Source organism: Ambystoma mexicanum, chromosome 5p (genome assembly GCF_040938575.1).
Source record: "Ambystoma mexicanum isolate Mex_15411 chromosome 5p, UKY_AmexF1_1, whole genome shotgun sequence".
In the NCBI taxonomy this organism is placed as follows: Eukaryota; Metazoa; Chordata; class Amphibia; order Caudata; family Ambystomatidae; genus Ambystoma; species Ambystoma mexicanum.
This window is the reverse complement of record NC_090930.1, coordinates 721,296,230-721,322,903: the sequence shown is the minus strand read 5'-3', so window position 1 is coordinate 721,322,903 and position 26,674 is coordinate 721,296,230. Positions and strand designations below refer to the sequence as shown.

The 26,674-nt window shown below is 47.5% G+C and overlaps 1 long non-coding RNA gene across 2 annotated transcripts in view; it reads right to left on the bottom strand.

The window, feature by feature from the left end:
• Positions 1 to 26,674, bottom strand: part of LOC138481151 (uncharacterized) — a 144,820-nt gene that overhangs the window by 29,562 nt on the left and 88,584 nt on the right. Inside the window, exons 3-4 of one of the 2 annotated variants that reach the window (XR_011274201.1) lie at positions 22,626 to 22,683; positions 19,992 to 22,488 (exon numbers count right to left, since the gene is read on the bottom strand). The exons of the other annotated variant lie outside the window; for it this stretch is intronic. This is a non-coding gene — a long non-coding RNA (uncharacterized lncRNA). Of the gene's footprint in view, positions 1 to 19,991; positions 22,489 to 22,625; positions 22,684 to 26,674 lie in introns of those variants that run through there. 2 annotated transcript variants of the gene reach the window in all.

Sequence of the window (26,674 nt, the reverse complement as noted above, 5' to 3'; positions counted from 1 at the left end):
CTGCGTTGCTAGAATTGATCCTCATTCTCTTGATATTGCATTGCCAAGATTGTCGCCAGCTTGTATTGACTGCATTGCTAGTATTGATCCTCATTCTCTTGATATTGCATTGCCAAGATTGTCGCCAGCTTGTATTGACTGCATTGCTAGTATTGATCCTCATTCTCTTGATATTGCATTGCCAAGATTGTCGCCAGCCTGTATTGACTGCATTGATCCTCATTCTCTTGATATTGCATTGCCAAGATTGTCGCTGGCTTGTATTGACTGCATTGCTAGTATTGATCCTCATTCTCTTGATATTGCATTGCCAAGATTGTTGCCAGCCTGTATGGACTGCATTACTAGTATTGATCCTTATTCTCCAGTAATTGCATTTTGCCCATAGTGCTAACAGCCACTCCAGGTTACCACTGCCCTAAGGAATAAACGCCAGTTAGACTGACTAGTCCTTATTGTCACCCTACTCCAACATGCACATCCTACCACTACTCATATGCATGCTTGGCACATTGCTCACAAGCGATCGCAGGCCAGGTCAAGACACCCACGTGTGCAACAGCAACCTTAACTTCAAAGCCATAGACCTCCTGCCTAGGCCCTCCCAACACACCACGCTAGCAGCCATCCACCCCACTACACTGCACTCCAGACTATTCAGACTAAGGATCCGCACTCAGCCTATGAACCTTGCCACCATACCCTCCTCTATCTCACTCAGAAATAAGCACCTAGGATCTAGGACCACCCGCAAAATGAACGCCAATCACATTTGCCCAACTAACTCCACCACTAGCAGCACCAAGGTGTGCCACCAGACTCCCTTCCACAAGCGTACTAAACAATCCTCTTCTCCTCTTAAATCAGAAATCAAAGAACATACTAAAACTAACCACCAACAGATTTGCCACCATTCAAGATTTAGACATAATTGCCATCACGGAAACCTGGCTAAACGAAGCCTCCGGCCCAGCCATCACAATCGCACTTCCCAAAGGTTACTCTATCCTCAGACAGGACAGGCCAGTCAAAACAGGAGGAGGAGTTGCCCTTATATTCAAAGAGAGCATATCTATTAGACCTATACCCCACCAGGAAGAAGGAAAGGTAGACATACTATCTGCCAAAATAGCCTTATCACCTAATAGTACCATATATATACATGTTGTTTACCGCCCTCCAGGAACTCCGTCAGACTTCTTAGGACAAGTTACCCACCTTCTAGGAAACAATATAAAAAAAACCACCAAAACGCTACTCCTAGGCGACATCAATCTAGGTTTCAACGACGCCAATGACAAAACCATCACATCCTTCACGAAGGACCATAGTGACCTTGGCTTCTCTCAGAAAGTCACTTCTCACACACATGCAAAAGGTCGCATCTTAGATTGGATTATAGACCACAACTGCGACACAAACATGGTTTCCAATACTGCCCTCCCATGGACAGACCATAACTGCCTGCTATTCACCATCCCCATAACGCCATGCCCTAAGCCCACCACTACAGCACCGGCCACAGTAGCCAGAAGTGCAAAACATCTCACTGCAGAGAACATCAGTGCCTATCTCAACCTCCCGTGCCTAGCACCACCATTCTCTCCCGACTCTGTCATACTAGTGGAACTATTCAGAGACACATTAACTAACGCCATCAACACAGTCGCCCGCTAGAAAACAAAAAAGAAAAGAAATCCTTCCACTCCAATTCGTTGTTCACAGAAGAGCTCCTTAAACTGCGCAACTCCAAACGGCAGGCACTAAAAACTTGGCAGGCTAACCCCTGTGACACCACTAAAGATATCTTCCGAACCATCGCAAAAAAATACAAAGAATCTATATTCAAAGCCAAATCAGAATCCTACAACAATAGAATCTCATCAGCCAACTCACACTCCAAAGAGCTATTTACCATCTTTAAAGAATTAACTGTACCTCCCACCTGCACGGACAAAATCGTAAAAGATGCAGCCTGGTGCTCCAGCATACAAGCTGCCATGCTAAATAAAATAGACCTCCTGCAGAACAAAATCTCTGACCATTACAAAGCATTACCTAAACAGAAGCACCAGAAGCAAACCCACCACAAGAATTCAGGCAACATCCATCCCAACTTCTCCTTCTCTGAAATATCTGAGACAGATGTCTTAGACATCTTAAAACATCTCAAACCATCGCTATGCAAGGGCGATGTATGCCCCCCAAAAATTATCAAAGAATGCACGGAGCAGCTCGCTCCACTAATCACTGCCTTCATAAACGCCTCATTCAAAACCGGTTTAGTCCCCAACTGCCTCAAAGAGGCATGGGTACGTCCACTCCTAAAAAAAAAAAACCTACACTAGACCCCTGCCAACTCAATAATTATAGACCAATTACAACCGTCCCATTTCTTCTTAAAATATTAGACAAGGCTGCCCACAGGCAAATCCAACTGTACCTCGAAACCAACTCTATACTTGGTAAGAGACAATCCGGGTTCCGTAAAGGACACGGAACGGAAACCGCATTACTAGATCTGAAAAACCAAATCACCTCCATCCTTGACATGGGTAAGCCTGCCTTACTCCTGCTCCTAGACTTCTGAGCAGTTTTTGATCTAGTTGACCATAACACCCTCACCAACCACCTCACGCATGCTGCGCATTTCTCCAATCGCGCAGCAACATGGATCACGTCCTTCCTACAAGGCAGAGCCATGAAAGTGTTCTCCAATATAGCAAACGCTGAACCCACTATCATACATTGTGGTGTTCCCCAGGGATCCTGCACTGGCCCTACGCTTTACAATCAATTTACTAAGCCTCTCTTTGATAAACTGGATGCACTTGGGATCACATACACAAACCATGCTGATGATACCCAGGTGCTCCTTCCCCTCACTGGGAGCTATATCAAAGACGCTTCTACCCTTCAACAAATTTACTCCACAATCCAATCCTGGATGGCCACCAATGCACTATGCCTCAACGGGGATAAAACAGAAATCCTCATTCTCGGTCAAAAATCCATGCTAGCCAAATTGGGTCCATCCTATCAAAACTTCAGCATTGACAACTGTGTCATCCCAGTCCTTTCGTCAGTTAAAATGCTCGGAGTCCACATTGATGCTACTCTATCTATGGATAAAAAAGTTAGCGCCATTGTATCAGCCTCCACTCTGAGTACCAAACTAATCAACGCCATAAAGCCATTTCTAACACAAGATAATTGCCTCTCCATTGCGAGAGCCACAATAGGAGCAAAACTGGATTACTGCAATTCCCTCCTAGCGGGGACATAAAAAAAAAAGTAGCCAGACCCCAAACCACTCGAAACAACTCTCTAAGCAGCTCTAAGTATTCCCAAAAGAGAGCACATATCCCAAGCAAGAAAAAACGCTCACTGGCTACCAGTTAAAGACCAAATCGCCTTCAAGATTCTTTCCACCGCACACAAATGCATCAACCTAACGGCACCCTCTTACTTATCGGACTCTCTAGTCAGAACACTATCCGCTAGACTCGTACACCAACCAACTCACAGTGCCACGAATCACCAGGGCCAAGGCAGGCACCTTGCCAAGGCTGGCACCTAAACTCTGGAACACGCTACCCACAGCCCTCCGAGCAGAAACCTCGCATCAAGCCTTCCGAAAAAATCTAAAAACTACACTCTTCAACTAGCTGCTAGCGCACTGTACATACCTGCGCACTATTATGCTCCCTGCACCTATGCGCTACAAGGCCGTCTCATTCTGTATGTTTTTACGTGACCACTGTAACTAAAATATGAACTTCAACTGTAACCAGCGCCACAATGCCCACGGGCTGCTGTGCGCTTAACAAATGTGAATAAATAAATAAAGTGATACAAGAGCTTTGGGAGTACAGTCATTTTTAAGGTGTTAATATGACCTAGCCAAGAAATCGCTAAGGGCCCCCAGTCAATCATCTTACTCTTTAACTTCTCCAGGAGGGGTGGGTAGTTCGCCTGATACAAATGTTCCACATTTGTTGTCAATTTTACTCCCAGATAGGTGAGCGAATGCTCCACCCATCTATAGGGAGAGGTACGCTTTACGGAATGGGCTTCTGGGATCGGCATTGTGAGGTTGAGAATTTCTGTTTTGGAAGCGTTTATTTTCAGGCCCGCCACTCTACCAAAATGAGCTAATTCAGCTTCCACTGCAGGAATCGCAGTGCTCGGAAGGGTCAATGTAAGTATCATGTCATCAGCTAAGACTGCAATTTTGTGCTCTTCCCCTGCAAAGGTAATACCAGTTATGAGTGGGTTGGAGCGCACCGCATCAAGGAATGGTTCCAGATGGGGGGCATACAATATTGGGGACAGAGGGCATCCCTGCTTGGTGCCCCTCCCGACTAGCACCGGTTCAGACAGCTGTCCGTTCACCGCCAGTCTGAGGGTGGGGTGTCTATAATTGGCTCAAATCTTATCCATAAATTTGGGGCCAAAACCCATCCTGACCATGGTTGTGAAGAGGAATCCCCACTACACCCGATCAAACGCCTTCTCCGCGTCAGTTGCCATCAGGAGAGCGGGGACTCCCTTCTTGTGGGCCTTCTCTTTTAAGTGGGCCAACCTTCTGAAGCTGTCTGTGGTTTGTCTACCTCTAACAAATCCCGACTGATCCAGGAGAACTAGGTTCAGGAGCAAATGTTCTAATCTTTTTGTTAGGATCTTGGCATGTATTTTAGAATTGACGTTGATTAAAGCTACGGGACGATAGGAGGTGCACTCGGTTGGGTCCTTGCCCTTTTTATGAATGAGGACGACAATTTTCACCTCCTCCATTTTACCCATGATTGCGCTATCCCGCCCTATTTGATTAAAGAGCTGGGTCAGAATGGGGATAAGGATTTCCCTATGCAGTTTGTAGAATTCTGCCACATAGCCATCCGGGCCCGGCAACTTAAGAATAGGAAGAGCTCTGATTGCCTCCCTGACTTCATCCTCAGTAATGTCCCTTTCAAGTGTTTCCATCTCTTCTTGAGTTATACGGGGCAATGAAACCCTGTCTAAGTACTCTAGCTGGGAGGACTGCTCCAGGTTATCAGACACATAGAGCGTGGAATAGAATCAGGCATATTCCCTTAAGATGTCCTCTTTTTTAATGCTGGTGCACCCTCCTTCCACCTTAATTTTCAATATTGTCTTCCCCCTCTGGTCTTTTCTATGCATTCTCGCGAACAGCCGATCTGCCTTATTGCCTTTAATATAATGTTTCTGCCTAAGACGTAATGGGATTCGTTCAGCAGCTCTAGTCTGGATCAGGTCCAGCTGAGCCCGAATCGCCCTGTACTCCCTTTTAGTAGACTGATTTATTCCCATTTTTGCAGTTACCCCCCTGAGTGCTTCCTCCAAGCGTGCCTCCTCTACTCTTAATTCTCGATCCCTTCTTGCCTTAAGCGCTATTATCGCTCCCCTCAGGGTCGCCTTAGAGGCATCCCACCTAATCTGGGGTGTTGTGTCCTCTACTGGGTTCTCTGCAAAGAAACGTTCGATTTCCTCTTCGATCTCTCGGACCAGGACTTGATCCTTGAAGAGGGCGGAGGGATAGTACCATTTCCACAGTCCCGGGGGTCTGACCTTCGCTTTCAGGGTTAAAATCAAGGGGACATGGTCGGAGAGGGCAGTGGAGCCCATGGTGATATCCAGCACTCTTCCCAGAAGGGTAGCGGACAGCCAGATATAGTCTATTCTTGAGTGGGATCGGTGCGCATGTGAATAAAAAGTATACCCCCCCAGCCTCCCTCCGTATCTCACGCCACGCATCCACTAGTCCCAGGTGTTGGGCAGAATCCTGTGCAGTGCCCTTAGGGACCACTACACACAATTAAGACCACAGGTGGCAATACAAGTTTTACCTTTCGTACAAGCCTGTACTACTATGTCAGAGTGGTAGCAGTGGCGGAGCAGCTAGGCTTATCTCAAGAGCATATGAGCAGTAGCAGAGATTACACAAAGGGACCACAATTACTGTGACTCAAGCAAACACTGACTCAAGGTTTCAGGTAGAAAAATATAAGTACATTTACATTTATTTTTAAACCATTTGTTATAAACACAACACTTCTATTAAACTCAAATAAAAACCAGACGTTAAATATACTACAACTAACCAATTCACTTTGTACAGTAAGTCTCAAGGTAAGTACCCTGTGTTTGAATGAACCGGTGTTACGAACAAAACACGTTACCGTGAATACGATTGCGATCACTTTTTGACAGTTCGGACTACTAAATAAATGCGTATCCGTGACATGAAATGCTACCGGGGCAAAAACAGCATTTAGCACCCGAGATACCCAGAGGGAGTTGGAGCCAAAAATCACAGGCAATATTTTGGTTAGGCAGGCAGAATCAAGAAACACCCAGAGACAGGAGTTTAAAAGTCAAAGGGCCGGAGCCAGGGTCGAAAGACACTGGGGCCTGTTGCCGAAGATCACACAGTCAGACAGTTCACGATTCAACGTAGCCAAAAGTACTTCGATATTGTCAATGTTCGGAAGCAAAAGTTATAAGAAGGAGGGGGAAGACAAGGGCAAGCCTTGGAAATGAAGAAAAGGGATTCACCCAGTTTCCTCAAGTAGAACACAGTAACTTGTTCCAATGGTGCAGCTGGTTCCCTGGCAGTTGTTCCTGTTGCTTTCCCGCACACCCACGATTCCTGGAGCTTTGTTGTGAAGGAGGACGTCTGAAGTAGGTCTGCACCACACAGGGATGAAGCCGGCAGCAGCGACGAGGAATAAAAGGTGCGCTCCTTAAAAACAGGAGAGGCTCTTCAGGTGGCTATCCGGACCACTACCGCAGCGTGCAGTGATTTCGACCAAGGAAGAGGATCCTCTGGCTGTGGAAGATGAGCTGGTTATCCCCGCCAAGCTCAAGGAAAGAAGACTCCGGACTGGATCTTCTCTAAGTTGTTGAAGGGAAGATAGCTCAGGACTGCAGCAGGGCTTCACCGGGACGGGGTAGTTGTAGCAGCCGTCATTCTCTCTGCTTCTCTTCGGTTCCTTGTAGTTCTAGTGGTGACTCTCTGACTTCTAGGCCAAGAGACCTGTCTTTTATGCGAAAAAACCCCATTCACACAGCCTGGCTGTCAATCCCCCAGCAGGGGACTTGTCCAGCCCGGACAACTACCCTGGCCAATCATGACAAAGTGCGACTTGGGTTTCCTAGGATACCCTGTGCAGGGGGTGACTACATCCCTCCCTCACATTCAGCCCACCTAGACACCCAGGCGCCTTGAGGAGGGCTTCTGAGCAGAAGCTCTCGCTCTTACCAAGTGTAAAAAATAAACTCCAGAAGTCCAGCAAAGCTGCTGGGGGAAATTTAGCCATAGATGAGACTTCTCCCTAACACCAGGTTACTGATTTTCTCCTTCAGATCGTGTGTCGGTCTCCCTTTTTGACCTCCCCATCCCGCCGATCTGTCCTTTGCCGGGTCCCACGTGATATTAAAATCGCCAGTAAGGACAATAGGGGACTTGGCAAACTTCTCAAGTTTTCACAATGCGCTCTGAATAAAGGGGTCTTGAGCCGTATCTGGGGCATACATCGTCGCCACAGTGAGATAGAGATCATTGCCCTCCAGGGATACTGCCAGAAACCTTCCTTGGTCGTCTACAACCTTCCCGGTAATATGTAGCTCCAGCCCGTCCCTAAGTGCCAGTAGAACCCCTGCTTTCTTTTCAGATTGGGTACCTTGCATTGTCCTAGAGTAGCCCCATAGCTTAACCCTTCTGTGGTCAGCTGTTCGGATATGAGTTTCTTGAATGGTGATAATGTCTGGCCGTTCGCGCCTGATAAAGCGTTCTACTTTCTTACGCTTAATCGGCGAGTTGAGGCCGTTAACATTGAGCGAAAGGAGTCTCATTGCTCGTTGAAAGGCATGGTGGCTCAAAGCCCTACAGTATTGGTCCCGCGGACCCCCTCCTATTATCCTGTCCTCCTCTCTTGGGCTTCCTCCTTTGGTGTACGCTGCAGAACCCTTTCTTTCTAATCCAGATCTCTGGGTCTCCCATACCCCCTGTCCCTTCCCCTCCTTCCCCATCCCTCCCCCCTGGCAGTGTGAGACGACTGGCCTCTGCCCCCCTCGAGTCCAACCTCGAGAGTCGTCCCATCGATTGCCTTCCCAGTTTTCCAAAGCGGGACCTCCCCGTCCCATTCCAAGGAATAAATGCCCCTCTCCTCACCCCAGGGCCCTTTAGATATTGCCGAAAACCTTGATCTCGCCTCAGTCTTTCCCTGCTTCTTATGCCCTCCCCAGGCATCCTTGTATTACCTCTCCCTCCGGATTCTATGCTGATGGTCGCTCCTTATAAGCATCTGGGCCATTCTTAACTCCTGCCCCCTCCATTGCGATAACTTTTTCAAGACTGGCTTGTCGAGTTTCTGTTCTTCCTAGTCTTCTTCACATTCTCTACGTCCAGTTCGCTGGGTCAGAGTAGGTGGCGGTGGTGTATCCTCCTCAATCTCCAGCAGGGCGAGGCCCTGTTCACAGGTGGTCATCTTCTGCGCCTTTCCCTGCCACACGAAGGCCAGGCTGAAGGGATGTATCCATCTATAACTAGTACCCTGGGCTCTTAAGTGTGCGAGCACCGGGCCCATCCTTCAGCGTTTTAGTGTTGCTTGCGCCAGATCTTGATAGAGCGCAATCTCTGTGCCGTTATATGTAATTCTACCTGCCTTACATGCTGCTGCTAGGATACTCTTCTTAGCCGAATAGCTATGCAATGCCACTATGACATCTCTAGGTCTACCACCTGGCTCCACCCGTTTGGGGCCCACTCTGTGAATCCTATCAAAGGCCACGTCTATCATCCCTGGCACCTCCAGGAGATCCAGAAAGATGCCCTTCACCACTTGAGGGAGATCCTGATCCTGGGTATCCTCCAGAAGGTCCTTAATGCGGATATTCGAGCGCCTGGACCTGTTTTCCAAGTCTTCCACCCGGAGTTCCAGGTTGTGCGTGGCCGTCGCCAGAGTGTCCAGAAGTGAATCCGTCTTTTGCGCGCCCTCGGCTAAATCCTGGATCGCCCTCTCATTTGTATCTACCCTTTCCTCTATTTTACTGATATCTCTCTTGATCTCCTGAATACCCTCCGCCAGGTCCTCCCTGAGGGCATCCATTTGCTTTTGGCCTGCAGTGGTGATCTTTTCTACAATATCGGCCAGCAGGAGCTTCAATGCTGATTGCGTGACGGGTTGTTCCTGGACTTCCAGGTCCGCCAGTGGTTCCCCTGTCGGCCCATCGTTGGGAGTCATTCCCTGGGCATATTCCGAGTCATTGGCCCATATCTTTGTCAGTGCGTTCTCCTGTATCCTCCTTAGGGGCCTTTGGAAGGATTGGATGTCCTTGATTTTGCTCTTAGACATGGTGGCGCCGCCGCCTGTAGTTGTGCCAGCTGTTTGAGCTTCCGGAGTCCTCCAGGGGGATGGGCCCACAGGACCATCCCAGTCTCCACACCCGGAGAGCCTCTTCGGCCTCTATCCGTAGAACTGGGTGATCGTCCGAAAGGGGGAACCCTCGTAGCTGCTGGTGTCCTTAATAGTTCTCTAGGCAGCACTACGGCTCCCCACTCAGCCTAGGGTTCACACCAGTGGCGGGGCCTCAATGCCCACCGAGCAGGGGGAAAATCCTGGGCCCTAATGTTGTAGAAGTTCACTTCAGTATCCGCAGGACAGGGCCATGTATGTCACCAGGAGGGCCCCTGGGGATGCACTGCTCAGCTGATGTGGGGATCCGCGCGCATCTGTCCGTTCTAGGGGCCCCTTTGCACGAGAGAGGGAGGAAAAAAGAGGGGGGTTGCTCCCACTGTGCTCTCCCCGGCTCAGATCAGCGTTCAGGTGCAGGCAGCACAATGGTGGCAAAGGGAACACACTCCTGTGCAGCCCCAGGAAAGGCAGGGAAGTGACATGCGGATGATGAAGGGGGCTGGCGCAGGAAGGGGCCCCACCGCTCTCTCTTCAGTTATGTCCGTACCTCTGAAAGGCGCGCTTGGGTGTGACGTCCCTTGCTCCTAGGGAGGTCTTCCTGCTCCAGGACCCACTGCTCCCCGCACAGCGCCGCCTCCGGTGGCCGTCCCTCGGGAGGTATGGTGTGGTGAACCGGAGGGGTCCTCCCTCCTCTGACGTGGGGTGGTGTTCTCCTCGGTGGCACGGGCAGCGCTGTCCGGCGGCTGGCTCCGGCCCCCCGACCCGTCGCAAATCTTGTCCCAGCCCCCGGGATGCGGAGGAGACGCGTCATTGTAATGGGGACGGGAGCCTCCGGGGAACCGCCCGGGGCCGCGCCGCAAGCCCCCGCGGTCCTCTGATGCCAGATGAGGTGTGGACCCCGCCTCCTCTTCCTCCGCTGCTGGATGGGTGATGGTGCAGGCGCCGCGCTGTTCGGAAGGCAGCACTAATGAAACCCCCGACCCGCCACCTCCAATCCTCGCCAGGGAAAATTTCTGCCTGCTCCCTCGATCACCACCACGAGGAGGGGGCTCGCCGTCTTCTAAAATCGCCTGGGCAGGGCTACCACTCTTGGGGGCAAGTCTTTTGGGCCTTGAGATCGGGAGCTCGGTGGCCGCGGTCTTCACAGCATCGCAGCCATCATGGAATCTCAGAAATGCAAATTTAAGTTGGTCTACCTTTTGCATTTGAGCTAGGCAATGTGTTGGTGTGAATTACCAAATAAATATTAAACATTTAAGTAATGCTGCTAGCGGGGAGGGAGGGAGGGAGGCAGGGTGGCCAGTGAGTTGTTTGTTGTGGGTGGGTTACTTTGACTGGTTGCCAGGTTATGGGTATTGGGTTGTGGTGCGTGGAGGCAGGAGATTTTCTTTGACATTCCTGCACATGTTTTGATTTTATGAGCAAAGCCAGATCCCCTGATTAGTCTCTATGAATGAATTCTCTAGTGTCTCTTCATCTTTCCATTGGTCTATAAGCAAAGATGTAATGATCTGAAAGTAGATGGGAGGACATGCAGCCTGCTGTGAAATGGCAAAATGGGACATGAGGACATGTAGTATATCAGCTTTCACATGTCTAACTATTGTAATGTCCTAGTGAAATAGGTTTTCTGCTTTTGCTAGGTGGGCGAGTTTCCCTCTTGTCTGTAAAAAAAAAAAAAAAAATAAATAATGAAAAACAAAGAATAATTAAACGTTTTTTCTGTCACTGTGACACTCTAATGCTTCGCATGCGTCTTTTCTGTTTTTTGGCACCTAGGGGCCTTTTCTCGTTTTTGACTATTGAAAATAAAAAAATTTTAAAAATAAAATAACACCCAAAAGTATGTTTCATTTTAACAATCAATATACTCGTTAATGATTGTGACCATGAAGTACATAAAAATTGTTTCCTTTCACGTTTATTTTTTTTTAGTATTTTTGAGAAATATGTAAACATTCATACAAATACACATGAAAAATACTCATTTAATTGACAAAACACATGGATTTAATATAGTTATATATTTTTAATATATGTACAGTAAAAGAAATTTGATAACATTTATTTTATTTAATATTGATTTAAATTTGGATAGGAAAACATTTTAAAGACAACACCAATTCTTTAGCATCTTGATGTCAAATTTCACATTTTGGAGGATCAATGTTCTTTGACATAGACTGCCCCTGCAAACACTGTTGTCAGCCTGTGCTTTTGCATGGTCAGCACAGTCAAATCAGCTCCTTCACAAAGTCAAACTACATCTACTCTAATATTGGCTTGGCCACCCATTGCTTTTTAAATGCCATGGTGTAACGAAGCATACAAAACCACCACCTGTTCCAGCTTGTTCCCTCCCAACCTTCTCATTATACGCAAGTACAACCAGCCTTGTTCTGGCCTCTATACGGTCTATGCCGAAATTCAACCTTTTAGGCCTGTGCTTTAGGCACACATTATGAGAAACCGTCAAATCACCAGTGTGGAAACAATTCAGTTAGGCCCTTCAAATCTTTGGTAAGCATTTTGTCGCACACAATCTTTTGAAGGGCTATGTGAGGCAGGGAGACGTGCACCAACCACTTTTTCTTACAATCACTGAAAGGTCCATGTACACACTTGTGAAACTGCTAGTTAGCCACCCATGAGTGTGTATTTGAACTGATGGAGCATTGAACGTCACTTTTCAACCAGAAACTAGACTGAACCAACACACGTTTTTGAACACCACCATAGATGGTTGCTGACGAACTGTGCAAAAAAAATCTAATAAGGGCAGGGAAACTCTAGCCGCTGGACCAGAGTATTACAATTGCATAGAACAACAGAAAAAGATTGTCCAGAGAAACAAATCAATTTGTAAAAATGTGTATCAAAATTTATTGAAAGTGATACCAACAATTTAAACAATGGTGAGTCAATCAAAAATAATTAAACACTGATCACTTTAATACAGCAAAACAGCAGCAACCGTATACCTAAAGTCGGCTAAAACATTGTCACACATACTTGCCATTCATAGTGCACTCATTCAAACCCAACTCAACATATCGTGACATACATCCAAAAGCTTAAAAGTCAAAAGAAACATGCTAAAAACCTGTGGGGAGAAGGAATTCATGACTGGTCCCCATCAAACAGACATAATTTTTATATTCATAATCAATAGAATTAATTAATTAATAATCTATTGTCAGGGTGGATCGGAATGAAAAGTGCAAAAGATCACATCCCTGTAGGGTTTATCTCTCGACCGGTTTCGACATGTAGTGGTAGTAAACGCGTCTTCCTCAGGAGGTGGATGTTACCATTCTGAAAAGGCACCCTATTAAATTAGGGAAAGCCAAAGTTGCAGATGTTGGAAGTTGGGAAAGCAGCACAGCTTAACCCAAAACACCAGTATCGTCTGTAGATCACTCCATCAAACAATTATCCTTCGAGGGGATTGGGTCCTCCGACGTATTCCATATCTATAACAGGTAATCACCACAGCTATGCTGCTTCGGAAACTGTTTTTCTGCGTCCTGCGTCGATGACGTTGATGCGCCGTCGTCGAGGACCTCCCCCGACGTCCGACGTCATCCGATGTGATAAGTAGGACGCACGACGCCCGTAGCCTCAGTACCGTTTTTTCCGCGAACGTGTTACTTCGTGAATCTCGGCTACGCCTCGACTCTTTGGAGTTCTGTTCTTCTCGGTTCTTCGAACCTGTTCGTTTTGGTGAGAAAATCCTTCGTGTGACGATGTCTTCTACTTCGTCTTCGACCCCGCGTCCGGGCTTCAAGAAGTGCGGGGAGTGTGGGTCCAAGATGTCGGTGGCGGAGTTGCACAACGCCTGACTCTGGTGTCTCGGGGAGGCCCACGACACGGATGACTGTATCGACTGCCAGTCGCTCACGTCCAAAGCCTTACGGGAACGTAAGAAGAAGTTGTCGGTAGGTCGGGTGTCCAAGCCCCGGAAGTCGAATGACTACGGATGATTCGAGAGGTGACTCTCCGCGTCGTCGGAAGTCTCGTGGGTCTCCTTCTAGGAGTCGGTCTCGCCACTCCTCGGCCTCTTCGAGGCATTCTCGGAAGTGCCGACAGCGGTAGTCTTCCAGGTCCTCTTCTGAGGACTCTGCCCGGCACGTCGCTTACCCCACCAGCCCTGCAACGCCGGAGGAATGGGCTTCCTTCGGGAAGAAAATGCTGGCAATTCTCGAGTCGCAGGGTACTAAGCCGTCCGCGCCCCCGAGTGGGGTTGGCCGTGAGAGGTCGAGAGACACTGCTCGCAAGAGTGGTCGGCACGAGTCACGGGAGAGGTCCCGTTCGGACAAGTGGACTCATTCTCGACATACCCGTTCCAGGTCCAGGTCCTGGTCCTCGACGCGTTCGAGACCCTGTGCACCTGTGATGTCTTTGAGGAAGACATCGACGCCTGAGGCGTCGACAGGCTTTCTCGAGGCTCTGGCTCCGAGGAAGCCGTCGACGCTCAGGTCGTCGAAGGACACGCTCGGAGCTCCGGCTTCGAGGACTGTCGACGCCGTCGATGCTGGCGGCGCTGCATCTGATGTCTTCGCCGATTTACTCGACGTCGATGCCGATTCTCTCGGCGCCAATGCCTGTTCTCTCGACGCCGGTGCCGATTCACTCGACGCCTTTCGTGGCCGGGGTGTCTGAGATGCCCCGTGGCACGGGGGAACCCCCTAGGAAGGCTCTGGTTAAGAGCAAGCACTCTCGGGTGCCTTCTTTTCACCACCTGGAATATATTTCGGAGGTGGATGAGGATTATGATGGCCTGGTTCCTAGTCAGGTTCCAGATGAGATGGTCTCGGGCCATAGTCAATTTGACGATTTGAGGCAGTCACTGCATGATGCCAGTGGACTGAACACCTCTCCAGAGGTGGAGTTTTGTAGGCCTGAGCCTGGCTCTCATGCCGATTCCTCATACCGGCGCCTTATGGCTAGGGTCTCCGAGTACTTTGGATGGTCTGCTCCCCCAGGGGAGTTTGTGCAGGATGATCTTACGGACATCCTTGATGTTGGTCCCCCAACTGACCCGGTACTGCCGTTCCATATGGCTTTACAGAGAAGGGTGGCGGCGGCTTGGACTGCTCCGGAGAGTCTCCCGGCGGTGGGCAGATCCTTGTCGCGTAAATACCGTCCAGCCAGTAGCGACCCCTGCTACTTGACCAGGCACCCCACTCCGGAGAGTTTGGTGGTGCAGGCGGCCACGGCCCCGGCAAAGCAGGCGTCGTACCCTACCATCCCTCCTGATAGGGACGACAAATGTTTTGATGGCTGGGTGAAGAAAGTGTTTTCTTCAGGTGGTATGGCGCTTCAGGCGGCCAACTCCATATGTGCCTTTTCTCGTTTCACACACACTCTGTGGAACTGTGTTGCGTTAGCGGCTGAACGTATTCCCGAAGGGGACGAACTGTATGGTTTCCTTGCTATGGTCCAGGATGGTAAGGATGCCATGTGTGAGTCCGTTCAGTCGGGTTTGGACATGGCTGAATGCGTCAGCAGGTCCATGGCGGCGAGCACCGTGATACGCATGTTTGCGTGGTTGCGGAAGTCGGGATTTGCTCCTGATGTGCAGTCCCGGCTCCTCAACATGCCCTTTGACGGTGAACACCTTTTTGGCAGCAAGGCTGACTAGAGCCTTGAGAGGTTGCAGACCTCCAAAGCTGCAGCGAAGTCATTGGGCGCTGCAGTTCGCCAACCTCCGCCTTTTCGTCCTAGGGGACAGCAATGGAGGGGTGGTTCCTTTCGCTATTACTCGTCCTTCAGTAAAGCGAGAGGAGCTGGCAGTCAGAGGCCAACGCAGGGGTACCAGAGGTGGACGACAGGGTACCTGTGGTGCCAAGGCCGCTCGGGCAGTTGCCTCTTTGCCCTCAGGTAACGCTGCAGCCGCTACCACTCAGTCATGAGGCCATGTCCCATGGTTCGCCGGTTGGAGGAAGGCTGGCGCAGCATCTTGTAGAGTGGCGTGCCATTACTGCAGATGTGTGGGTCCTGGAGATCATAACCCACGGCTACTGTCTTCCCTTTCGGCAGAGGCCTCACGACAATCCACCAGGGAACCTCTCTTTGAAGAGTCCGGATCCGCTCCTTGTGCAGGAAATTCGATCCCTGCTGGAGAAAGGCGCCAAAGAACTGGTGCCTGTAGCGGAGAGGAAAAAGGGATGGTATTCCCCTTATTTTTTGATTTCGAAGAAAGACGGGGGATTGAGACCCATCATGGACTTGCGCGGTTTGAACAAACTCCTCAGGAAGGACAACTTCAAGATGGTTACTCTCTCTCAAGTCCTCCAGGCCCTTCAGCTTCAGGACTGGTTGGTGTCTCTCGACCTCAAGGAAGCTTACTTCCATGTGCCGATCCATCCCAAGCACAAGAAGTACCTGAGGTTCGTGGTTGGTGACTCGCACTTTCAGTTTCGGGTCCTGCCGTTCGGATTGACCTCCGCCCCGAGGGTTTTCACCAAGCTCATGGTGGTGGTGGCAGCGCATCTCAGGCAAGGGGGGATTCACGTCTACCCCTACCTGGACGATTGGTTGATCAGGGGGAGCTCTCCCGAGTAAGTCCTGGATCATCTGTCCATCACCTGCCACTCCCTTCACAGGCAGGGCTTCTCCCTCAATTTACAGAAGTCCCATTTGACGCCAACACAGCGGCTCAAGTAAATCGGAGCAGTGCTCGACACTTCCCTGGGGCAGTGTTTTCCTCCCCAGGTGAGGGCTCTTCACATTCAGCAGATGGTGCACAAGTTTCAGCATGCCCAGACTCGCCCAGCGTTCGAGTTCTTGAGGTTGCTCGGCCTCATGGCATCCTGCATTCTTCTGGTGCCAGAGGCTCGCCTGCGGATGAGATCTTTGCAGTGGGCACTCAAGATGCAATGGTCGCAGTCCTCCGGCAGGATGTCGGACCCGGTTCAGGTGCCGCCCTCGGTCGCCCAGGACCTTCTGTGGTGGGCCGTCGAAGGCAACTTGATGAAGGGGGCTCCGTTTTGGCTTCCCTGGCCGCAGGTGTCGATCGTGACGGATGCATCCCTCACGGGATGGGGAGCTCATGCCAACGAGCTGACAGTAAGCAGTCGTTCGTCTCCGTCGGAGTCCAGACTCCATATCAATCTGTTGGAGCTGAGGGCCGTCAGGCTAGCCCTGAAGGCTTTTCTACCGACTGTGCGAGAAAGGAATGTCCTGATCCTGACGGACAACACAGTGGCCATGCACTACCTCAACAAAAAGGGGGGGGCAGGGTCACTTCCTTTGTGCAGGGAGGCGATGCAGCTCGAGTTCTGGGCCATCCAGCAGGAAGTTTCGATCTCGGCAGTTCATCTGGCCGGAGACGAAAACGTGACGGCGGACGCTCTGAGCAGGCAGAGCACGATCTCTCACGAGTGGGAGTTGGCTCAGGAGATTCTCCTGGAGATCTTCGCCCTTTGGCGGGACCCCTCAAGTGGATCTCTTCGCCTCCAGTGTCAACCGGAAGTGCGAGAGGTTCTGCTCGCGGGAATTTCCTCCAAAAGGAGCCTTAGGAGACGCGTTCGTGGTGGAGTGGTCATTCCCACTGCTGTACGCGTTGCCTCCAGTCCCCGTCATCCCGCAAGTGCTGCGGAAGTTACGGAAGTTCGGATCCCGGATGATCCTCATTGCTCCGGCGTGGGCTCGGAGGACATGGTACCCGGACCTTCTCGACTTGTCCATCTCCACTTGCCCTCCACGTCGTCTTCCCTACCGAGACGATCTGCTCTCATGGGAGGGGGGTCAGGTTCTCCATCCAGAGGTCAGATCCCTCAACCTTCACGCTTGGCTTCTGAAAGGTTGAGGTATAAGGATTGGGACCTCCCTGAAGACGTGATGGGTGTTGCTCTCGGCCCGACGGCCAGCAACAAAGTCTCTGTGCCGTTGGCGTAAGTTCTGCGACTGGTGCAGAGTTCAGAATGTGGATCCTTTTGCATGTGACATCCCCATGGTTCTGTCCTTGTTACTTTCTTTGGCCCACAGGGGCTTGCAAGTGGGTACCATTAAAGGTTACCTGGCGTGCTGACCATCTTTAAGCGCTCGTCTAAAGAGTGTTCCTACTTTAAAATCCCTTTGATTTCACAGTTTCTGAAAGGGCTCACTAATGTATTCCCTCCGTCACCTTTCCTGGTGCCCGGTTGGGATTTGAACCTTGTTCTCAAGTTTCTAACGGGTGCTCCCTTTGAGCCTTTGCACTCTTGTCCTTTGAGACTGTTGACTCTTAAAACTGTATTTTTAGTTGCGGTCACTTCCGCTCGCAGAGTGAGTGAGTTACAGGCACTTTCAGTTAAGCCTCCCTTCACTGTTTTCCAGAAGGACAGGGTTGGCCTTAGAGTCCGTCCTCCTTTTCTTCCGAAGGTAGTGACGGAATTTCATTTGGCCCAGAAGGTTGTTCTTCCGGCATTCTATCCTCCTCCGCATCCTGCTAAGGAAGAGGAGAGGCTCCATAGGCTTGATCCTAGGAGAGCTTTAAGCTTTTATGTTTAACGCATGTCCCGGGCCAGAGTGAACGATCAACTCTTTATTCGTTACGCTGGAAAGCGTTTGTGACAAGCTGTGACGAAACAGACTTTGTCTCGCTGGATTGTTTTGGCCATCTTGGAGTGTTACCGCTTGGCGGGTAAAGACCCACCGGCTGGCTTGAGGGCCCATTCTACCAGGGGCATGGCTGCATCTACTGCCCTGCAGAGGGGTGTTCCTATTCGCAACATCTGTGATGCAGCCACCTGGGCTTCAGTACATTCATTTGTACGTCACTATTCCCTCGATTCCATCCAAGGACAGGATCTGGCCTTTGGCAAGGCGGTCCTTTGCTCCGCTATTTGATTGGCAATTCTAAATAATTTTAATTCTAAATTCTTTCCCTCCTCCTTGCTCTGGTACTGCTTTGGGAGTCTGTCATAGATATGGAATACGTCGGAGGACCCGATCCCCTCGAAGAACAAGTTACTTTCTTACCTGGTAACGTTCTTTCGATGGGATGGTCCGACGACGTATTCCATATCGCTCCCTCCCTACCTTCCCCGCTGCAGAATTTCTTATGCGATTGCAGCTTACGTTCCGCAAGGTTTGTGTCTGACTGGCAGTAGACTAATGTCACACGTTCTGGGGGAAAAAACTACAACTGAGGCTACGGGCGTCGTGCATCCTACTTACCACATCGGATGACGTCGGGGGAGGACCTCAACGACGGCGCATCGACGTCATCGACGCAGGACGCAGACGCCGAAAAAAGTTTCCGAAGCAGCACAGCTGTGGTGATTACCTGTCATAGATATGGAATACGTCGTCGGACCATCCCATCGAAAGAACGTTACCAGGTAAGAAAGTAACTTGTTCATCTCTGTCACGTGGATAATAGAGGTCAAAAAGGTTGACTCTGCGAACCGAAATAGATTTCCTCACTCGAAACGCCATGCATGCGTGTAGGCAGTCTGCACAAAAGAGGCTGGCTGACGAACTGTGACCATTTAAAAAAAATTTCTGACACTATTATTTTACCAGTAGCAGGGACTTGTTTGGATAATGATTTGGCAACGTGCCATACTTCAAATTGATGCTTTATGTGCAGGAACTCCTCTCGCATGACCTTTGCTATGCACACGTTCATGTCCTTTGCTATCAATTCTATTTGCAATCCACTTCATTACACAAGTTAAATGGATTTAATGAAACCATATTTATCCATAGCAACAGAGGATGTACATTCCGACACGTGAACCATGACAGAACTCACTATTTCTTGGGTGTCTATGTCCTGGAGCAGTACGTCAATGAAAATCCAACTATGTCGCACTGTCCATCACCAGCACGCCTAAGGTTTTTGGTTTCTAGAGCATGGTCTATAGTTTTTTGCATGGGATTCCGGGCCTGACCAATAGCGGGGAACAGGAACTGTCTGATATTTGTAGCATGCAGTTTTAGAAACTAACTGAAGTCCTCAAGTTTCTGTAAATCTTACTAAACGTTGATCCACTGAACAGAGCACTAGAACAAAGTACATTTCCGGCAGGCACTTTTCCAAGAATGGGTTGAGCAGACCACACAAATGTTGAATGCTCATCACACACATCTCATGGATCTTCAGATTGGTGGCTTTGACTTCTCGAGTAAACTTCACCAACGGCTCCCCAGAGATCCTCCCATGTTTCCAATAGTTAAATTTAATCATTTTTATTATCTGTATCTGGCAGCTGCCAAAAACAATGCATTTTGGTTCCCTTAATAGTGAATCGTCCTGCAATATAGTGGTTTCAGATTCTAGGATGGTGGATAAGTCCTCCACACTACCCAAGGTGTAGTCAGGGTCATGCACATTGTTGTTGATGAATTCCAAAGATGCCGCAGGGATTTCAGTCTGTGTTTCCTAATTTTCTAGATACTTCTAGATTTTCAGAATGTATTGGGGAATCAGGAAATATATCTTTCTTTGACATAAATAGTTTCAAAGGCATAGATTGGGAGAGACGTTCAGCAACTGTAGGGCAGACCTCCAGACAGATAAAAGATAAATCCTCTAAGGAAAAAAGCTTGGTGCACATCTTTGCAAGCAAAACAAGATTTATTTTGTATACAAGAAGTAAAAAGGTGACAGAGTGTGCCGTAGAACCCAAATGCCACAGAGCTCTCACTAAGTTCAAAGTAGACGCACCATTATAAAGAAAAACATTCACTCACGACACACAGAATATACATTGTGTATCCCCCACCCTCATTGGCTACCACCTATATACATACCACAAGTCCCGTACAGTCCCTCTGCCGACACCACACTCTAATCTACCCCTGCCCTCTAACACGTGGTCTCGTACTGCACCTTGGGTTCCTACTACCTGATTGGCAGACCTCTCGGAACGTTGCTCCCCCCATGGACCTAGTCACGTGGGGTGTGCCTGGTCGTTAACATGAGTTGAGTGGAGATATCTGCGGTAAAGATGGTCCCCTAGAATAATGGAGTGCTTCTCTTGGTCACAGACATGCGGGCGCCCCCAACATGCCTCCCCGTCGTGAGACTACATTTGTTGACATCACCTCTTGCTGCTTGCATTACAATTCACGGGAAGCTTCACTCCTTGCACCCACCTTACCAGCTGTCCCTCCCCAGAGCTTCTCCATATGATATGATAGTTCATTTATATAGCGCCTATACACATGTGTTTCAAAGCGCTTTAAGGCAAGGGAGGGAACCAGGGAAAATACAATTACATTCTTACAGGCCATGAACAGTAAGGATGTTCAATTAACTATCGTACTCGGCCTTACGACATTTCAGATAGTGCAAGAGCTAAGACATAGATAAAGGAGGGGGAAAGTGGGAAGGAAATGGAAACAGACAGGCAACTACCGTACTAGGCCTGATGACATTTCAGATAGTGCTGGAGGGGAGGGTGGTGGACAAGTAAGTTGAGGCAGGAGGAGACAGATGAGGTTGCTATTATACTAGGCCAGGGACAATTCTGATAGAGTAAGTGCATAGAAGAAAGTAAGGGGAGGAAATAGGAAAAGGGAGGAGGAGAGGGCAAAGAGTAAGCAGCCAAAAAGAGTGGAGAAGCAAGAGGGGAGAGCAAATACAATTGCAGAAGTCAGTAGTAACACATAATGTTGCAAGCCTGGATACAAGATGAAGATGGGAACAGCATGATTCAGGGCCACCATGAGAAAGGGCTGCACACTGTGAATCAATGAAGTCCATAAAAGTCAAATCCAGCATTGAGCACAAGACGGTGATGGTGAAACCAGAATGCATCAGGGCAGACTCCTGCAGAAGTAGACTGGAGGGGGTGGTGGTAGCATGGTAGAAGAATCGAGCAAAACGGGCAACACCTGTGTGTGAGAAGGGGGGGCACAAGGGAACATCACAGGGGGATCAGCGGGGTGGGGTGGTGGCCTGTGGGGACGGGGGAGCAAACACATGTTGGTGCATGCTTACCTGCTGTCTGAGCAGGGGTTCGGGCCCTGGATCCTCCTGGTCCGAACAGGTCCAAACAGGAATTGACCTTTTCTTTGTCTACCCTTCGCGTCGGACGCCCGGGCGAGAGACGCCCTTGATCTAAGAGTTCAGAGCAAGAAGGAAGAGGCAGGCCAGGTGACCAAGATCCTCTTGCACCTGCTCCCCATCTGCCGAAGATAGATTTAGGTTTTTCTTGTGGGCATCTGGCAGTTCAAATGGGATAGCCATCCTTCTGGGAGGTGGGGGGTGGAGGGGTGTTAATGCTCTAAATCTAGGCCGGCCCTTTTGGCATCTCGGGAACGTTACCCCAGCTCTCATGAGCTCGTCCTTTGGGACAGGCGCAACCCTGTCCATGCTCGACCATTGACATTCCTTTCTGGTTTCGCAGGCCTACAACATGATGCAATGTATTTTTATCTCTTGGGGCTGAAGGCCTCTGTTTATTTTCCCTGCTTGGGCGTGGGATGGGAAGGTGATTCAGAACTTATTGCCATGATGTGATGCTACTTTCATCAGGGCCCACAAAATACTAGCCCTCTCTTCAAATATGGCAGTGCTTTAGTATTTCCCGCAGCTTGGACCAGGTTGTACGTTCACATACTTGTACATTATATTTCAACTATTATACATGAGTATCACTTGTGCCCCTTCCCGGGGCCTAACTAAATTTCCCTAACTGCTAGGAAACACTATATTGGTTATTCCCGCTTTGCATGCTCCACCACCTTTCAGTCGCACACGTTCTTTTTCTCATGCACTTATATATTTTCTGCAGCCTAAATTGCTTGGTTGGGCTTGGGAGCTGAATGTGCATCCCAACACAACTCATGAAGAAATATCTTGATTGTTGCCTGTGAGTTCCAGTGGACGTTGTGTCCTGGAACAATAATTCATCGTTACTGTGCATGGCTCGCTTGTGATATTCAGTTCCAATTTCGGCCACTGCACCTCAGCGTTTCCATTCTGAACCTAGGGCTGAGCATTCACAACCACAAACATTAGTTACTCCCAAATGACTTTGGTTTGGCAATCAACACCGTTTGTTAGTAGTGTGGTCTGAGTCTTCCTGTTCGTCTTTTTCCTAGAATTCTAAAAGATAAAAAAGATAAGATTAATTTCTTTCCCACTTACAAAACATATACATATCAACCTTACAATCTAATACCAACAAATAAATTTACAAATAAACACTTTGAAAAAAATGTAAAAGCCTAAATCATATTTACCATGGTTTTCCGAGTGCTTTTTGATAGTCAATCTTGATGAGCCTAGTTCATCCCCCATCTATAACAGAACATTCACAATTAGTTGATGACAGTAAATAGCTTCATTGCCAAGAAACCCAAATGTAATTACATTAGAAGTACACTATTTTACTTTGGTAAATACTTTATACAGTGAAAGGAACATTAAAAGTCAAATGGATGATACATGTCTGTCACTATTATTTGTATACCTGTGGTCCTTATGTCTCTTCAATCTCGACTGATTCAGTAGTAGACTCCTTGTACATAAAACACATGCAATAAACATTGGACAATAAATAGCTATTCAAATGTTTACCTGATTAATAACAAAAATTACTTCTTGATAAGTGACCTTGTATTGATTGAATTATTTCAACAAGTGATCCAAACACCAAAGAAAAGGTAAATATATTGAAAAAGAAACACGTCTTTATATTTGTTTTTATAAAGAACGTCAACCATTGTAACTAACAAAAATGAGAAAAATTGATTTTGAAATGTACCTGTTGAACTTCACAGGTGTCACGAGGAATTGGGGTTTGAGATAGCACAATAGTCTCATCCTTTCAAAGTTTTTTTTAGAATAAATGTACACCAAAAATATGTAGTATTATAAAGTTCATTTTCATTTCTTGCACTTTAGTTGTACAGTAACCGTATATAAATACATACGTAGAGCATTTGGAGAAAAACCTAACCCATGTAATTCATTTACAGTCATACTTCTAGGAATGGATTACTATAAATGTTGCATGTTGGAAGGTGAATGACACTACAGTCACGATTGCATGCATTCATATTTTTCAAACATGTTATTCCTTGTAAACAAAATATCAAACTTTCAATTATTACCACAATCCAAGATAACTTTGATTTATTATTTTGAATAAATAAGTTCTGATTTAACTGAATATCATTCAATAATGTAGCACGCGTCATAACCAATGTTCACTCTAATTATTTGTCTCTGTGCGGAACTGGTTGGCTTTGCTGCGCTCCTTATTTTCAATGGGCACAACTGATTAATGAGGTAAGTCACTTTGTGAGCATGCGTAGTTGGTGAGCTACTACCTCTGAATAGAGTTTAGAAAATAATTTCTGCTTCCAATCCACTGCATTTCTTTACAAATCTGGGTAAAAGTTGCTCTTATTACAACACTTTTCCCAAACACATATAGGATAAAACAATATTTTTTGTTATCATAAAGACAATTCAAGTAGACCAAGACTTCAAGATCTGCCACAGTGCCTAGCAAAAGTACTCCTGTTGCTGTAAAAACACTCATGTGTATAACAAAAAACAAATTTTGCTTATCATAATTGATGTGGCTGTCAAAAAATTCACATGGAGCACAATATGTGCAGAATAATGGCAACTAAATGGAATGTGTCAGAAAACATGCAAATAGTAGTTCATGTGCCACTTTAATGAAGTAATTTAGGGAGGGGCCAGGAGAGCATGCATAGTTTGTGTAAGGAAGTGCAATAACTGCACCTCCAGAATATGATGGTCAAAATTCCTGGGCATTTGGTTACTATCCACATTACGTTGTCCCGTGTTGTTGTGACAACACTTAATCAAAACAAGCCTTACAGCTAAGAGTCATATACACCATCCATTTTACTACCTAAAAACCAGGAAATGTGCCCAACAAAAATGGGAAACCATGAACCCATGGGAGCCTTGCTTCTAACCACAAAGCGGCACAGATATTTTTTCAAATTAGTTAACAGCAGAGTAGTGGCATAGGAAATAGCTCTAATAAGATTGCTGCCCGATCTCAAGAGGAATTTTAAGTGGAAAGAACATATTTCGAATAAGCATAAAATATCCCTATTGGCAAAGCTAATTACTTTTTAACTCCCTGAACCACCATTTCAATCCAAGTAGGGAGCACATTCTTATCACAGCACTGCTTGCAACCCTGACATAGGAAGTGAAATGACAGGGCTCCTAATATAGCCTATAGTTTTGCCCTCCCTTCCTCACCACAGCCGAGACAAAATTCAACAAGAACCTTACTGAGGTTTCTTATGGAGCCCTGTTGAAGAAAATCACAGATGCCTTTTAAGTGAATAGCAGCAATGCTTAGCAGTACAACATATTGAGTGCCTTCTTCTGTAACAAGGGACCCCTCTTCTGTAATTCATTGTTATCACTTAAATAAGTTGAATGGGGATGCTTGAGTCAATAAACAAATAACACATGATTATCTAGGAAAGCACTCCGCAGACACGCATAGATAGAAATAAAAGGTGCAGTTTCCTACCCTTCAGCAAACACAATTCCTTCTCTTTACTGTACTGCTGAAATATCTAACTTTGTTTTTATTGTGTGCTAATTTGTTCATCACCAAGGAGTGTTCTCCTGTGCCCTTCCTCCATGACTCCCGCTTCGCCCGGCTCCATGTGCTAGTCTCCAATACTAGTTGACAGAGCACTGTAAAAAGTGAGGGATTGTAGCAATAAATACTCACTTGGATATTTGCCGACCCACAATACTTTGCAAGCAACACATATTCAAAGTGTCATTATGATGATATGTGCATTTTAAGAAAATTTCATGAATCTACATGTACACAGTTATTTTTCATTGCATACAAGATTTCTTGCAACATACCCCATCCCTGTAACTACATTATTTTACATGTTCTCAGCGAAGCCGTTTTTGTATAGCAGCGAGTTACCATATCATTTGTTAAGGTGTATTCCCAATGGAACTCTGAACTTTTTAAAAGAATGCATATTGTATGAAAACCATTCTGCTGTCTGAATATGCATCGCCCTAAAATTACAGAGGAGTAATGCCAGGCATAATCCATACCTATTATCCCTTGCAGGTTGAGTTAATGATATTGCAATTTTTTCCTCACTTATAGGGTAATGATAGCAATGCTAAAGTTGGAGATGCTAAGCATGACATTTGTCTACTCAAATCATTAGAGGGCAAATTAATGTTTGAGTTTCATAATGGTTTAACTTGCAAGGGGACCGCTGCAAAGCACCTGTGACATGTACAAAGAAGAGGCAGAATCAGATGACACTACCCATACAAGCAGACTGTTAACTTAGTCAGTATCCAATATTTTGGATGATAGTTGGATTACATAGTGTGTGTGATGCTTTTGGTGGCACCATGAGCAACAGAAATTCGGGCACTTGAACGTTATTCATGTGTAACCTAAAACAAGTGGATGCAGGTACAAGACTGGGAACCGTTTGGAGAGCCAAGTGAGGAAGAGACAATGTTGAGATCTAAATCTGTTCTGGGGCAGGAGTTAGTCATAAGGTAAAAGTGTGGTAAAGTCAAGTATTGGAGTCATGGGTAGGGAGGGAACATTATTTGATTAATATGTCCAGGCTCAGCTTGGTTTGAGTCTTCTGTTCATGGAGCCACTTTTTCATATTAGTTTTTACCCTCTTGTGGATGTGTTCTGTTGTTGGGGTTTTTAGGTTTTAAAGGTCATGCTTCCATAGTGTAATGTAAATGAGCTATACCACAATATCAATATGTTATTTTAAGATGAAGCAAATGTCAGGTAATTGTTGTGGCTTGTACCTTTTATTAAATCTTTTTGAATAGGTAAGAATTGTCTGCGTGAGCTGCTAAAAATGTTCGGAGTGGCACCCAGAAGCAAGCTGGGAAAGCGCACATGTCCACAGCTTAGAGGGAACATTGGTCTTAACTCCTCCGCCTGACCAGTTGCAATTGAAGAAGAGTATGTTGCCCAAGTACCAGCATCCTCCTATATATAAAATGTTCCTCTTACGTCCCGTCCCCTTTCCTCCATACTGCATGGGCGTACCTTCGGGGAGACAGAACTGTTTTCACCAGAAAGAAGCTTCTTTCCCTTTAAATTTAGAGGCGTGTGGGGGTGCGGCCCTGGGAGCATGTGCTGCCCTGACTCCACCGCAACACCTCAACCCCCTTTTCCGCATCGAGTGGAACGGGCTGAATTCACCAGCGCTCCTGGGTTTGGCTTCGGCCATTCGGCCATGTAATTCCACACGCGGATACTTCTCTTTTT